General features: G+C 33.6%; 1 pseudogene; it reads left to right on the top strand.

Annotated features, from left to right (window-relative positions):
* Positions 1-11,959: 11,959 nt before the first annotated feature.
* On the top strand, positions 11,960-13,333 carry LOC112771391 (glutathione S-transferase 3-like; annotated as a pseudogene).

The raw sequence follows: 13,333 nt of genomic DNA, 5'->3' as shown, positions 1-13,333 counted from the left end.
TTCTTGATGCATCTCGGGGATTTCTATTGAGGCGGCTCCACATGCTCTTGCTGTGGTCCATGTGCCAGCTCTCTAACATGCTCATCCTTTTTTTAGTGTTGAGCTTGTCCTCTTCTATGATAATTCCAGCTGAATTGCATAAGTGACAAATGAGATGAGGGATGTGGGGGCAAGTGCCTTTCCCTTCCTCTTCTTTGAGGTGTCTCCAGTCTTTGGTACCATACTTAGGAGTGGTAGAAGTCAAAAAGCAAAGTTTTTACAATACCAAACTTAAGATTTTTGCTCATCCTCTAGCAAATATGAACAATGGAGAATTATGTGGAAGAATAGGGTAGAAAAAGGTGGGGTAGGTAGAAATTTTGTGGAACCTACTAGTCCTAAGAGGCTAGGAAATTCAAATTCCTTGCCCTCCTTATGGGCATTGAACGCCCAGCTTATGCACCATAGCTGGCGTTCAACGCCGGCTTGCCTCCCATTTGTGGCATTGAACGCCCAGGAGGAACCTCTTTCCTGGCGTTCAACGCCAGGTATTCTGCCTTTTTGGGTGTTGAACACCTAGCTTGGCTCCCTGGCTGGCGTTCAATGCCAGCTTGTTGCTCTCTAGAGGGCATTGAACGCCCACTCTGGCTCCTTGTCTGGTGTTCAATGCTAACAAGGTTTCTGCTCCAAGGTGTTCTGTTTCCAGCTCTGACTATTTCTGTTTCTGTTCTAACTACTGCACATGATCACAAACATTAAAAAGCAAGGTAAAACTCTAAAAATAAACTAAAATAAACTCAAATGAAAATAAACAAAAGAGATAAGAACAGAAATACTCTACTCATGGTTGGGTTACCTCCCAACAAGCGCTTTTTTAATGTCATTAGCTTGACGGACAGCTCCTTTCAAGGAGGAAGATAGTCATAGAGGAATAAATCCTTACTCCTTACTGGGAGCTTCCTTCTTGTGCTCTCATGGATTAGCTTAATACGCTCAAGAGACAGGATCTTGCTCACTAAATAAGGTAGGGTTTGGCTTGCAGCAATATGCTGGTGTCCCTTAGTGCCAGTTTCCTCTTCCATGGTGAATACCATGATGACATAAGTGAACATTACCATCTTCCATGGTGAAAAGCCTTCAGTATGGATATTTTTGTTTTTCCAGCCCTTAGGCATCTTTCTTTTGGGTCTTCCTCCTTTGTGGATAGTGTACATCCAACACCAAACTTATGTTTGGGCTTAGGAGGGATTGAATTGGTTTCATCTAAGGGAGGAGGCTTGAATGCTGAATCCTTTATGCAAGTGCCGCCCTTGTCAGGGGGTAATGGAGGGTCAAAAACCTTGAACAACATCCAGACCTTATTCAAGGTAATCATTATTTTTTGTGCCTCTTGGATTCCCATCTTATTCATCACAGATGAAGGTATTAGATTTAAACGTAAGCCAAGATCATACAGGGCTTTGTCAAAAGTGAGCTTTCCAGTAGTCCATATGATCTGAAAGCTCCCTGGATCTAGCATCTTCCTTGGCAGCTCATTCTGAATTAGGATACTGTACTTCTCAGTAAGTACCTCTATTTCATCTCCCCTTAGGTCCTTCTTTTCAAAAAGAATGTCTTTTAGACAGGCCGTATAGGGGGTCTTTTTTTCCAATACCTTTGAAACAGAGATATTGACTTGCAACTCCTTAACGGCTGCTGGGAAATGAGCCAACTACTCATCTGCCAGTTCTTTCTGCACGCCAAGAAAAGATAGCTCTTGAGGCTCTTTTACCTCTGCAAGGGGGTACTCTGTGGTAATCACAGGCTCCTCTTGCACACCCAGAGAAGATTCAACTCGAGGTTCCTTCTCCTCTATAGGGGGTGCTCAATGGCATTCTCAGGATCCTCCTGGTTCTTGATTGCCTTTAGTCCCTTAGTAGCAGACTCCTGAGGTTCGGCCTCTTTGGTGAAGACTACTGTCTCACCTTCTTTTAAGGCCTCCTTCCCAAAGAGTATCAGGTTTTCTGTGAGGGCCCTATAAGGATTCACTTCCTCAAACAACTCAGTAAGAGGAATATTAACCTGCTCAGGTGTCCACCGGTCATGAGTGAGAGTGTCGCCTTGAAGGTAATTACAACTCATATCACTAGGAGCATTATAAACCTCAGAAGGGAGTGTGGCTACAGTCTCCATGTCTAGAACTTCTGTCCTAACTAAAGTCTCCTCACAGGAGTATAAGTACTGGTTTTTGGCAGCTATCTCAATGAGCTCATCTACCTCTTCATGTGTCTCTATAAAGTACAGAGGGCCATTTGCAAAGTGATCTACTTTCTTCGTGGCTATCTCAGAGATTGCTTCATAGAAGATCATTGTCTTGCCCCCATCTTGAGAACATATGGGGGAGGGAAAATTCCTGAACATCATTTTGTACCTCTCCCAAGCATCATGGAGAGACTCACTCTCCTTCTGCCTGAAGGTTTGAACATCGGTCACTAGCTTAGTTAATTTCTGTGAGGGAGAGAACCTGTTCAGAAGATTTAAAGTCATTTCTTCAATTTCCCCTCCATTTCTAAGTTCGTAGCCTTCGCAGTTGCTTCATCGATATTACCCACCAAATAAAAGGCTTGCTCGGGAAGACCGTCTAATTCTCCAGAAAGAATCAATTTAAACCCTCTAATTGTTTCTACTAGACCTACATATTTTCCTTTAAATCAAGTAGTAATGTAATGATTCAAGGGGTTCTCACAAACAACAAACATATTTACATATAATTAATTCCAATTTTGTTATGTGGTTTATTTCTCTTTTTTTCGGGGGTTGTATTAATTTTCATTAAAAAAATTTAGAAAAAATTTGATAGAATGGCTTCAACCTTGTCAACCGAGAATGAGAAAATAAAATCTGGATAAATACCAATACCTATTACGGGTATAAGGATAGAAATCGAAATAAATAATTCTCGCGGACCAGAATCAAAAAAATATGAGTTTGGTGTATTAAAAAGCTTGTATCCATAGAACATCTGCCGTAACATGGATAATGAATAAATAGGAGTTAATATAATTCCAATACCTTATCCCAGGTGTTCACACTTCCTCTAAGTTCTATATGCCACCATTTATTTGCTTGATCACTCAGAGCAAATGGGAAGAGTTTTAGTCTGGGGACTTCAGGGTCCACTCCATTGGCCTCTATAGTGTCACAGAACTGTAGGAAGTCAGAGATGAACTTACTAGGGTCTTCCTATGGGTGTCCATGAAACTGGCATTTTTGCCATAACAACAAGACCTGGTCTAGGTTGACCTTAAAGTCATCTGAGTCAATATGAGTGTCAAATGTATAGGAACCCAGAGGTCTCCTAATTCGTGCATTCCTCTTTGGATCCATAGTTACTCCGGTGTCTCTGCATACATAAATAAGAAGAAAGAAGAATGGGAGTCTCTATATCACAGTATATGGAGCTCCTGGTGAGATATCCAAAAGAAGAAAGAAAAATGAAGATAGAGAAAGGAGAAGAAGAATTTCGCTAGAAGAGAGGAAGAATTCGAAAATTAGAAGCAAAATTAGAGACTAGAATTGAAATATTTTTGTTTTTATTTTATTTATTAATCAGATAAAGGTTAATGAATGAAAAAGATTTGAAAATTTAATGATGATTTTTGAAAAAAGAAGAGGGAGAAATAAAGAAGATATTTTCAAAAATAGAAGAGAGAGGAGTTAGTTAGAAAGTTTTGAAAAAGAAGAAAGAGAAAGCAACTAACTAATTAAGAAAGATTTGAAAACAAGATAAGATAGAAGATTAGAAAATATTTGATTTTGAAAATATTTGAAAAAGTCAACAAGATAAGATAAGAATTGAAAAGATTTGAAAAGTTTTTAAAATTAAAATTTAAAAGAAGATAAGATAGAAAAAGTTTCGAATTAAAAAGAAGATAAGTTAGGTAAGAAAGATAAGAAAAGGAAGTTAAGAAAAGATAAGTTTTAATTCGAAAATATTTGAAATCAAAATAAAAAAGATAGTTTCTAATTTAAAAAGTTTTGAAATTTAAATTTTAAAAGAAAGATAAGATAAGAAAGAATCAAATTTTAAAAGAAAAGATTTGAAAAGAGGTTGAAGAAGATAAGATTTGAAATTTGATTTTTGAAAACGATTTGATTTTGAAATTTTAAATTTTAAATTTTAAATTTTAAATTTTGAAATTGAATTTTAAAATTTTGAATTTGAAATAAGATAGGATAAGATTTTGAAAATTGAATTTTAAATTTTTGAATTTTGAATTTGAAACAAGATAAGATAAATATTTAAAAAAGATATGATTTTTGAAAAGATTTGAATTTAAAATTTGAAATTAAGATAAGATAAGATAATGATTTTGAAATTAAAATTTGAAAAACTTGTTGTAATTTTCGAAAATTAATTAGAATAAAGATAGAAAAGATATTTTTTATTTTTTTGAATTTAATGAAGAAAGAGAAAAATAATAAAAAGACACCAAACTTTAAATTTGTAGATCTAAGAACACCAAGTGTGCGAAAATTGTAAAGAAAAACACAAAGAGACACCAAACTTAAAAATTTTAAGATCAAAACAAAAAGAAAAACAAGAACACTTTGAAGATTAAAAAAAACACCAAGAACAAAACTCAAAGGATTCAAAGAAAACAAGAACATGCAAAGGACACCAAACTTAAAAATTTTGAAAACCAAAGACACAATTTTCGAAAATTTAAAAGAAAAGACACAAGAAGACATCAAACTTAAAGATTGACACAAGACTTAAACAAAAGACACTATTTTTGAAAATTTTTTTGGAAAGAGGCTCAAAGAAATTTGAACCAGAACGAGAACACGAACAAAAGACTCAAACCAAAAACAAAGATTAAACAAAGAAAAGAAAAGGTTTTTGAAAAAAAATTTTTGATATTTTTCGAAAGAAGAAGAAAATAAAAGACTCAAACAAAAATTAAAGACAATACCTAATCTAAGCAACAAATAATCTGTTAGTTGTCCAAACTCGAACAATCCCCGACAACAACGCCAAAAACTTGGTGCACGAATTCCCACAGTTCATACAACTGAACTAGCAAGTGCACTGGGTCGTCCAAGTAATACCTAAGCGAGTCAGGGTCGATCCCACGAGGATTGTGGTTTGAAGCAAGCTATGGTTATCTTGTAGATCTTAGTCAGGTGAATAGAAGAAGTAGGTATGTTATTTAAAGCACATAAAATTGGAATAAGATGGAATTACAATGTTTGATTATAACCAGTGATAAGAAGATGGTTAACGCTTGGAGAAGCTTTGTTCTTCTATAGAACTCTGGTTTTACTATCTTCTTCAACTGTGAATGATTTCTTCTATGCCAGGCTGTATGTGATCAACGCCGGTTGAGAGGTTGCCAATGCTCCTCCATATCTGAACCCCAGGGTTAGTGTGGATCCATTCTGATTGTGGGTGAAGCTCCTGCAGTCCATTCTCCTTAATGATCCTACTCAAAATGCCACAGACAAGGTCGAATCTTCCGGATCAGAGAATGCTGCGCCTTTGGGTTCTAGCCTCTACCAAAAAGACTCTAATCTCCCCACACCTCGGCTGAACTGATGTTTCGCGAAGTCCCCAACGAAGTCGTAGATTAGCCGTCTAAGAGATGTATAATCAAGCTACTGGTTCATCATTGTCTGATGAAAGACGCACTCTAAACCCATGTAGAATGAGATAACCTTGTTCCAGTTCAATGCATTCATAATGATGAAGAGCGAAGATACATCTTAGAATCGAGAATCAAACACGGATTGAAAAGAATACTTTTATTGAACCATAAAACTTAGCAGAGCTCCTCCCCTCAACCTAAAATGTTTAGAAACTCATACTGATAGAAGATACAATCTAAAAAACGTGTAAAGTGTCTAAGAGCTCCTGAATAGTGTAAAAATTCTCAAATAAATACTAAACTAATGACTAAGGATTACATAAGAACGGTAAAACAATCTTTTAGTGCCAGAATCCACTTTTAGGACCCACTTGGTGACTGTTTGGGCTGAGCTTTAATGAGATCCATGTGCTAGGAGGCTTCTAGGGTGTTGAACGCTAGCTAGGGGTCCTTTATGGGCGTTGGACGCAGGTCTCTTCTCCTTTGGGTGTTGGACGCCAGAATAGGGCAGGAGGCTGGCGTTGGACGCCAGTTTTGGGCCTTCAATTCTGAAGCAAACTATGGACTATTATATATTTTTGGAAAGCTCTGGATGTTAGCTTCCCATAGTCGTTGAGAACGCTCCATTTGGATGTCTATCCAGAAAATCTCTTTCGAGTGCAAAGAGGTTAGATCTGGACAGCATCTGCAGCACTTTCTCTGCCTCTGAATCAGACTTTTGCTCCAGCTCCTCAATTTCAGCCAGAAAATACCTGAAATTGCATAAAAACACACAAACTCAAAGTAGAATCCAAAAATGTGAATTTTGTACCAAAACCTATGAAAATATAATAAAACTCAAATCAAACATGCTAAAAACTATATGAAAATGATGCCAAAAAGTGTATAAAATATCTGCTCATAACAGCACTACATGTTCTTTGATACATCAAGAAATCTCCTTCTAAGGGTCTTTTCTTCTCTTCAAATAATGATCTCAAATTACCTGGTTATGTTGATTCGGATTGGACAACTTGTTCCGATACTCGTTGATCAATAACTGGGTATTGTTTTTCCTAGATTCTTCATTAGTGTCTTGGAAGAGTAAGAAGCAAACAATTGTAGCATGTTCTTCCTCAGAAGCTAAATATCGTGCCATGGCACAAGCAACTCGGGAAGGTCAATGGCTTCTTTATCTTCTTAATGACTACCATGTATCTCATCCTCAGCCAATCAATCTCTATTGTGACAATCAATCTGCGCTGTATATTGCAGCTAATCCGATCTTTCATGAAAGAACTAAACACATTGAATTAGATTGTCACATTGTTCGTGAAAAGTCTCAAACAGGGGTGCTGAAATTGCTACCTATTAAATCAGCTCATCTAACGGATGATTTACTTACTAAAGCATTATCAGTGGGTGTCTTTGAACCTTTACTTTTTAAGTTGGGCATGCTTGACTTACACGCCCCACTTGAAGGAGGATATTCTGTGGATGATAAGAAGTTAAAGGTTTCAACAAGTCTTAATTTAAGGGAGGATGATAATAATGTTGCCGAACTTACAACTAATTCAATCAGTTTCAACTTGAGGAAGGATGTTAGAGATGATATTAAGCTAGTATCTAATGGCTCAAAAAAGCGAGCTGTAACTTATTATGGTTGAATAATTTTTTGATAGTATTTATTTTTGTAACTTTAGTTAGAATGATAGAAAAGTTTTTTTGGTTAGATGTTAAAGCTAGCAATAGTAATTACCTCATAACCATAGTTAATTTATTTACCATATTGAGTTAGTTTTTAGTAAGGTTAGTTTTCTAATAGCTATAAATAGTGGATAACATTATGTACTCTCATGTACTCTATGGTTTTTCTTTCAATTTTAGGTTTTGCATTTGTTCATATGGCAAATTTACTTTCTCTGAGTCTTCTTCTTCCACTTCAATCTTATTTTCTTCAATAAAATCATATCTAGATCACAATTTTATCACATTGCAATGTCCACCATTTTTACCACCACAAAGTGTAGATGTAATTTTTCTTCACTTTCACTTTGTTTTGTAGCCCACCAAAGAAGCAATTTAGTTGAAGAAAGTCTCGAAAAGTTGAACGTCCACTAACAATAAAAACAAAGATGAGCAACGATGTCATTTTGGTTGAAGATGAAATAGAAATTAGTAGAGGTGACAAAAGGAAAAAAGATGATTGAGGTGACAAAAGGTGGTGAGGCAGTACAGTAGAATTGTAGTGTTATGGTGAGATTAAGGGGTAGGCAGAACAATGTTAGGGTGGGGTAAGGTGTTAGTGGCTGATAGTGGAATGAGGTGGTGGTGAAGAGTTAGAGATTGAAAATTTGGGATTTTATTAGATTAGGAGGAACAATTTGAGAATTTTAGATGGTTTTTTAAGATTTAAATAATTTTATCAACTATAACTTTTCTTTTATAAGTCCAAAATCGATTATTTTTTATTTGTTTGTATTTTTTTTTCATTTTCTACAATAATTTTTAATCTGCTATGCGAACTACTATTTCTACTTATTTTCACAAGTAGAAGTAGTAGTTTTTTTTTAACAATTTTTTTTTGTCCAAGCTGATATACACTCACTTTTTTCTTTGTTTTGCGTGATAAAAAAGTTTAAACACATGGCACCTTAATTCATCTCCATTGAAATACAATTCAACTAGATATTCTTTAAAAGTGTTATTTTATTCAGTCTTTTATTACATTAATTTTAAAAAAATTAAAATAAACACATTTAAATAGATTTAATGTCTTTTAAAATTAAATACACATCCAAAAAATAAATTAAATAAAACTGAAATTTAAATTTTCAATTTTAAAATCTTCATTTCAGTTTTAAAATTTTTAATTATTAACAAAATTCCAATTTAAATACACACCCAAAAATTAAATTAAGCAAAATTAAAATTCAAAATTTCAATTTTTAAATTCTCAAATAAGTCTTAAAGCTTTTAGTTACTAACACATCCTAATTTAAATACACATCCAAAAATCAAATTAAGTAAAATTAAAATTCAAAATTTCAATTTTAAAATTCCCAGAATAAGTTATAAATCTTTTAATTATTAACATATTCTAAACAAAACCCTAAAAAAAAATTAGATTTCAGCAGCAAAGTCGATACTGCCATAAAATCACAAAGCTTCACATTGTCCGTGGCATTTTTCCTCTGTGCCGCCTTCCTCCTCGGCGTTCATCCCCGTCGCCATTGCATCCTCATCGTTGCCATTTGTTTGCATCACCAATTCCTCCACACCGCCTTCTTCTTCAGCGCTCATCCTTATCGCTGTTGCGTCCTCTTCGTCGCCATTCGCCATTCGTCCGTATCCCCACATCCTCCCCGTGGCCATTCCTCCGCGTCACCAATTCTTCCCCGCTGGAAACGCGTCTCAGGCATTTGGATGTGTCAGTGTTCATAGATTTTTCTTTATGCATTTTCTGTCATCATTGTTTTTTCTATTATTCTCTACAAGATTTTTTTTTCATTGTGAACAATAATGAAATAAAATGGCCTGAAGAGATTTCCATATATATTGTAATGTTAATTTATTTTTCATGTGCAAATTCTGAATTTTGGATGTGTTTATGTTGTTCAATGAATTTTGGATGTGTTTATGAAAGAATAATGGCATTCTAGTTTGTGTCCCCAATTTGTGTAGGTAATCATTGAGATACTGATGCTTGTTTATCATTATTCTTTATTTATTTGTTTGTATCAAAGATTAATTTTCTAATATTGTTTGTTAATCACAAAGGAGCTTTAATATTTTAGTATTGCCTAGTTGTTCTATTTTTATACTTGTATTAAGGATTTATTCGTTTTTTATTGGTGATTTTTGCTGCCTATAAATTATTTGGTGTACAATCTTGTGATTTTGGTTGTGTAATCATATAATTTTGGATTTGTAATCTTATAAATTTGGATTATAAACAGATCATATAGATATGAATTTCAGATGTGTTGATGAAAAATTAGCGTCCAATATTATCATTTTAAATGTGTAAACAAATTATTTGGATGTTTATTTGAGTCTAGTTTCTTGTATCTAACATACAGCCTACACCCAAAAATGCAAATAAAAAAAATTACTTGTGCTAGTCCACAAAATGGTAGTGTTTAAATAGATAGTGAAAAATTTAACTAATAATAAAATAAGGTATTAAATTTTATTTCTCTTCTGAGTTTTAGATGTGTTTTTGTTGTTTGCTCAATTTTGGATGTGTCCAGGAAACAATAATGGCATTATAATGTGTGTCCCAATTTTAGATTTGATATTGATGTTTGTTTATTATTGTTCTAATAAAGCGTTATTACTCTACTTTCTTTTTATTAGCTATTTAATATTGAGCCTTTAGTTCGATATCGCGTTTTAGTTTTAAATCGTTAGGGCAAAAAACAGGGCAAGAAAATGAAAATTTCTTCCCACTTTGTTTAGCTAAATGAATGGCTCGGTGAGAGCTTCGTCTGGTCACAAACGACATGTAAATCAGAGCACCGTAGCTCAAGATATAGGCAAACTTGGGTGTGTTATGAGCTGATTCGGGTTTCACTATCTTCTTCAAACTTGGGTGTTTTATGAGCTGAATGGGTTCTCTAATTGGGTATTTATATGTTGGGTTTAGGTTCAACTTGGGTCTGGTCCAACCATTTAAAGTTTTTGATTCGTTTGGTCCAACTTTAGGCCAAAACCTTTAAAATTAGTGTCCAGTTTTCAATTCTAAATGTTTTCTAAACTTTTCTGCAGTTTTTATTATTCTTATACACTACTGGACAGACTTAAGTTGATACTACCAGTTAATTTACTAGTACACGTTTTTACGCAATTTTTTGCAAAAAATTATATTTTTCAACTCGAAAAAATCTTCTAAATTCAAATCTCACCTTTAAATTTTTAAATTAAGATGTCTAAATTTTCGAACCTATTCTGAACAATTAATTTATTATTTTATTTTAATTAAACAGTTAATAACTTTTGGTTTTTACACAACTTCGCAAGGGGAACTAATCCTAGTTCAACAATAACCAAATGCATAAAAAATTTCTTTTGACTTTTTCAATGTATCTCTCTTGCCTCTTTTTTCTCATGGCTTTTTTCATTTTTCACCTCACCGTATTTATCTTTTTCTCAATTACAGAAAGATAAATATTAGATAGTCATAATACTAAAATTTCAAATCTAGCACAAAATTGAAGGAAAATATTTCAGCTCAAGTATAAAAGATGATGCTCTAGTGTCACTCCATTTTTCTTATCTTTAAATATTGTTGAGAGTTCAACTTTATAATATGAAACTTATTCTTCAAATTCCATCACTACCTCTCCAATTTTCTTGTTGATTCTACCCGTTGTAACTGTCTTCTTTGACATACAATACTTTTTTATTATGCTCCACTACCTCTACTATTCTTAGAGTTGCTCTATTGTTATCTCTGTTGTTCTTGCATTTTGTTTTTGTCCTACCAATCTCTGAATTTTGATTCTCTGTCTTTGGAGTTGCTGTCTTCCTTGACATGCATAATTCTTTCATTTTGCACTATTATAACTGTTGTCCATTATTCTGCAATTTTTGTTTTGCTTAATTAAACTCTGTTAGTGATTTTCTGCAGTTTGATTCTTATCCGTCTTTGTATTTTTGTTGTCTTTATTTCTTTTCTAACGTTGCCAACTGTTCTATTTATTTTTTCCTTTTTAGTCAACTATGATTTTCTGAACCCTTTCTCTTAACTTCGTAAAATTTATATATTGCTAATTATTATATGTGGGTTAAAATTTGGTATAAACAATGTGGGCTAAAACTTGCTAATTATTTATTTAGTTTTGGGCCTGCAACACTCACAAATCCATTAGCACAAATTTAAGTTTTTAACCCAACAAAAATATTTGTCATTATATCTTAATATCAAAATCAATTCTAACTCAACAAAAAGTCAATGTCTCATAGGTGTTGAAAGATACAAATGTATCTCGCAACTATATATACAACTTTAAAGCTTTATCAGCGTCACTGTAAACAATTATTTTCGTAGACAATAATATTGCTAGTATTTTTGTCTATAAACTTTGTAGAACAATACTTATTTATTATTCAAATATTTTTATTGATATAAAATATAAATTTAATCTGACACTTATATTTAATTATTTATGCCACAAAATATAACTATCTTACATGATCATCACTCCTAATAGCGTGAATATTAGTCCAAAAAGTGAATGTGAATGGAAAACTTTGTAACTTTACACGTGCATCAAAATTATACCTTCCTTAGTAAGGCCAAGCTCTAACTTTTGAAATTCCAAAGTTTTCTACCGCTTTCATCATCATTTCATTCTTTTCTGTTATAAAACTTTGTCCCTGTTTTTTGTAGTCAACAACTGGAGTGAGTAGTAGGAGTGGAGCCACAGAACAACTTATATCCCTTAGCTTGAATTTTGTTAGATCCTTAATTAGGAACTACAATAAAAATGGAGAACGAGGTTGTTCTGTTGGATACATGGCCAAGCATGTTTGGTATGAGGGCTAGGATTGCATTGGCTGAAAAGGGTGCCAATTATGAGTACAAGGAGCAAGATCTTTGGAGCAAGAGTTGTTTGCTTCTTCAGGTGAATCCAATTCACAAGAAGGTTCCAGTTCTGATCATAATGGTAGATCAATATGTGAATCTGCAATTATAGTTCAGTACATTGATGAGATTTGGAATGACAAATTTCCAATCATGCCCTCGGATCCTTATGAGAGAGCTCAGGTCAGATTTTGGGTTGACTTCATTGACCAAAAGGTACTTGCTTTCACTTGTTTTGACATATGTGATTTCCATTAATTTAAGAGAAAGATTATAATCTTCTTATCTATCATTCAGTATTCTTTTATACTACATTCTTTGGGTGTGACGCTTCCTTAAATCCTGCCTTAACACAAGATGCTTGTGTACCGGGCTGCATCTTTAATTTCTTCAGATATAGGAGAGATTTGATTTTCTTCCTTGATTATCTACTTGTCTTGAAATTTTATTTCTAGAGTAGAAAGGTCTACTTTACATTGTTGATAAAATTAACAAACATTTTTTAATTGCAATCTCTTAGATTATTTTTTTTCAAAAAATTGCTATACACTCCAAATCAGGCAGTACAAAAAAATTGACAGCTCATTTATTTTCTGCAATTTAATTAATTTTTAATATTTGAATTTAACATTTTTTGTTGCATGATAATTGATAAATAGACTTTTCCATATTGGATATCTTTATCAATGCAGTATAATAATACGTGGATGAAACTATGGCTCTCGGAAGGAGAAGAACATGAAACATGTAAGAAGGAGTTGATCTCTAATTTGAAGCAACTAGAGGATATTTTGGGAGAAAAAGCATTTTATGGCGGTGACACTTTTGGGTTTCTTGATATTTGTCTCATCACATTTTATAGCTGGTTTTATACCTTTGAGAATTACGGCAATTTCAAAATGGAAGCAGAGTGTCCTAAATTGATGGCTTGGGCCAAAAGGTGCATGCAGAGAGACACTGTTTCTAAGTCACTTGTTGATGATAAGAAGGTGTATGATTATGTTGTACAAGCCATAAAGAATGCCTTTGGAAAATAGAAGCACACTTCTATTTTGTATAATGTTATTGAAAGGTGTTTGTGCAATAATTATGCATTTTGTATTTGATTGGAATACAAAATGCTTGTTAGAGAATCATTAGCATCAATTAGGATCAATTA

This window comes from Arachis hypogaea, chromosome 18 (assembly GCF_003086295.3).
Source record: "Arachis hypogaea cultivar Tifrunner chromosome 18, arahy.Tifrunner.gnm2.J5K5, whole genome shotgun sequence".
NCBI lineage: Eukaryota > Viridiplantae > Streptophyta > Magnoliopsida > Fabales > Fabaceae > Arachis > Arachis hypogaea.
This window is presented reverse-complemented; position numbering and strand designations above follow the sequence as displayed.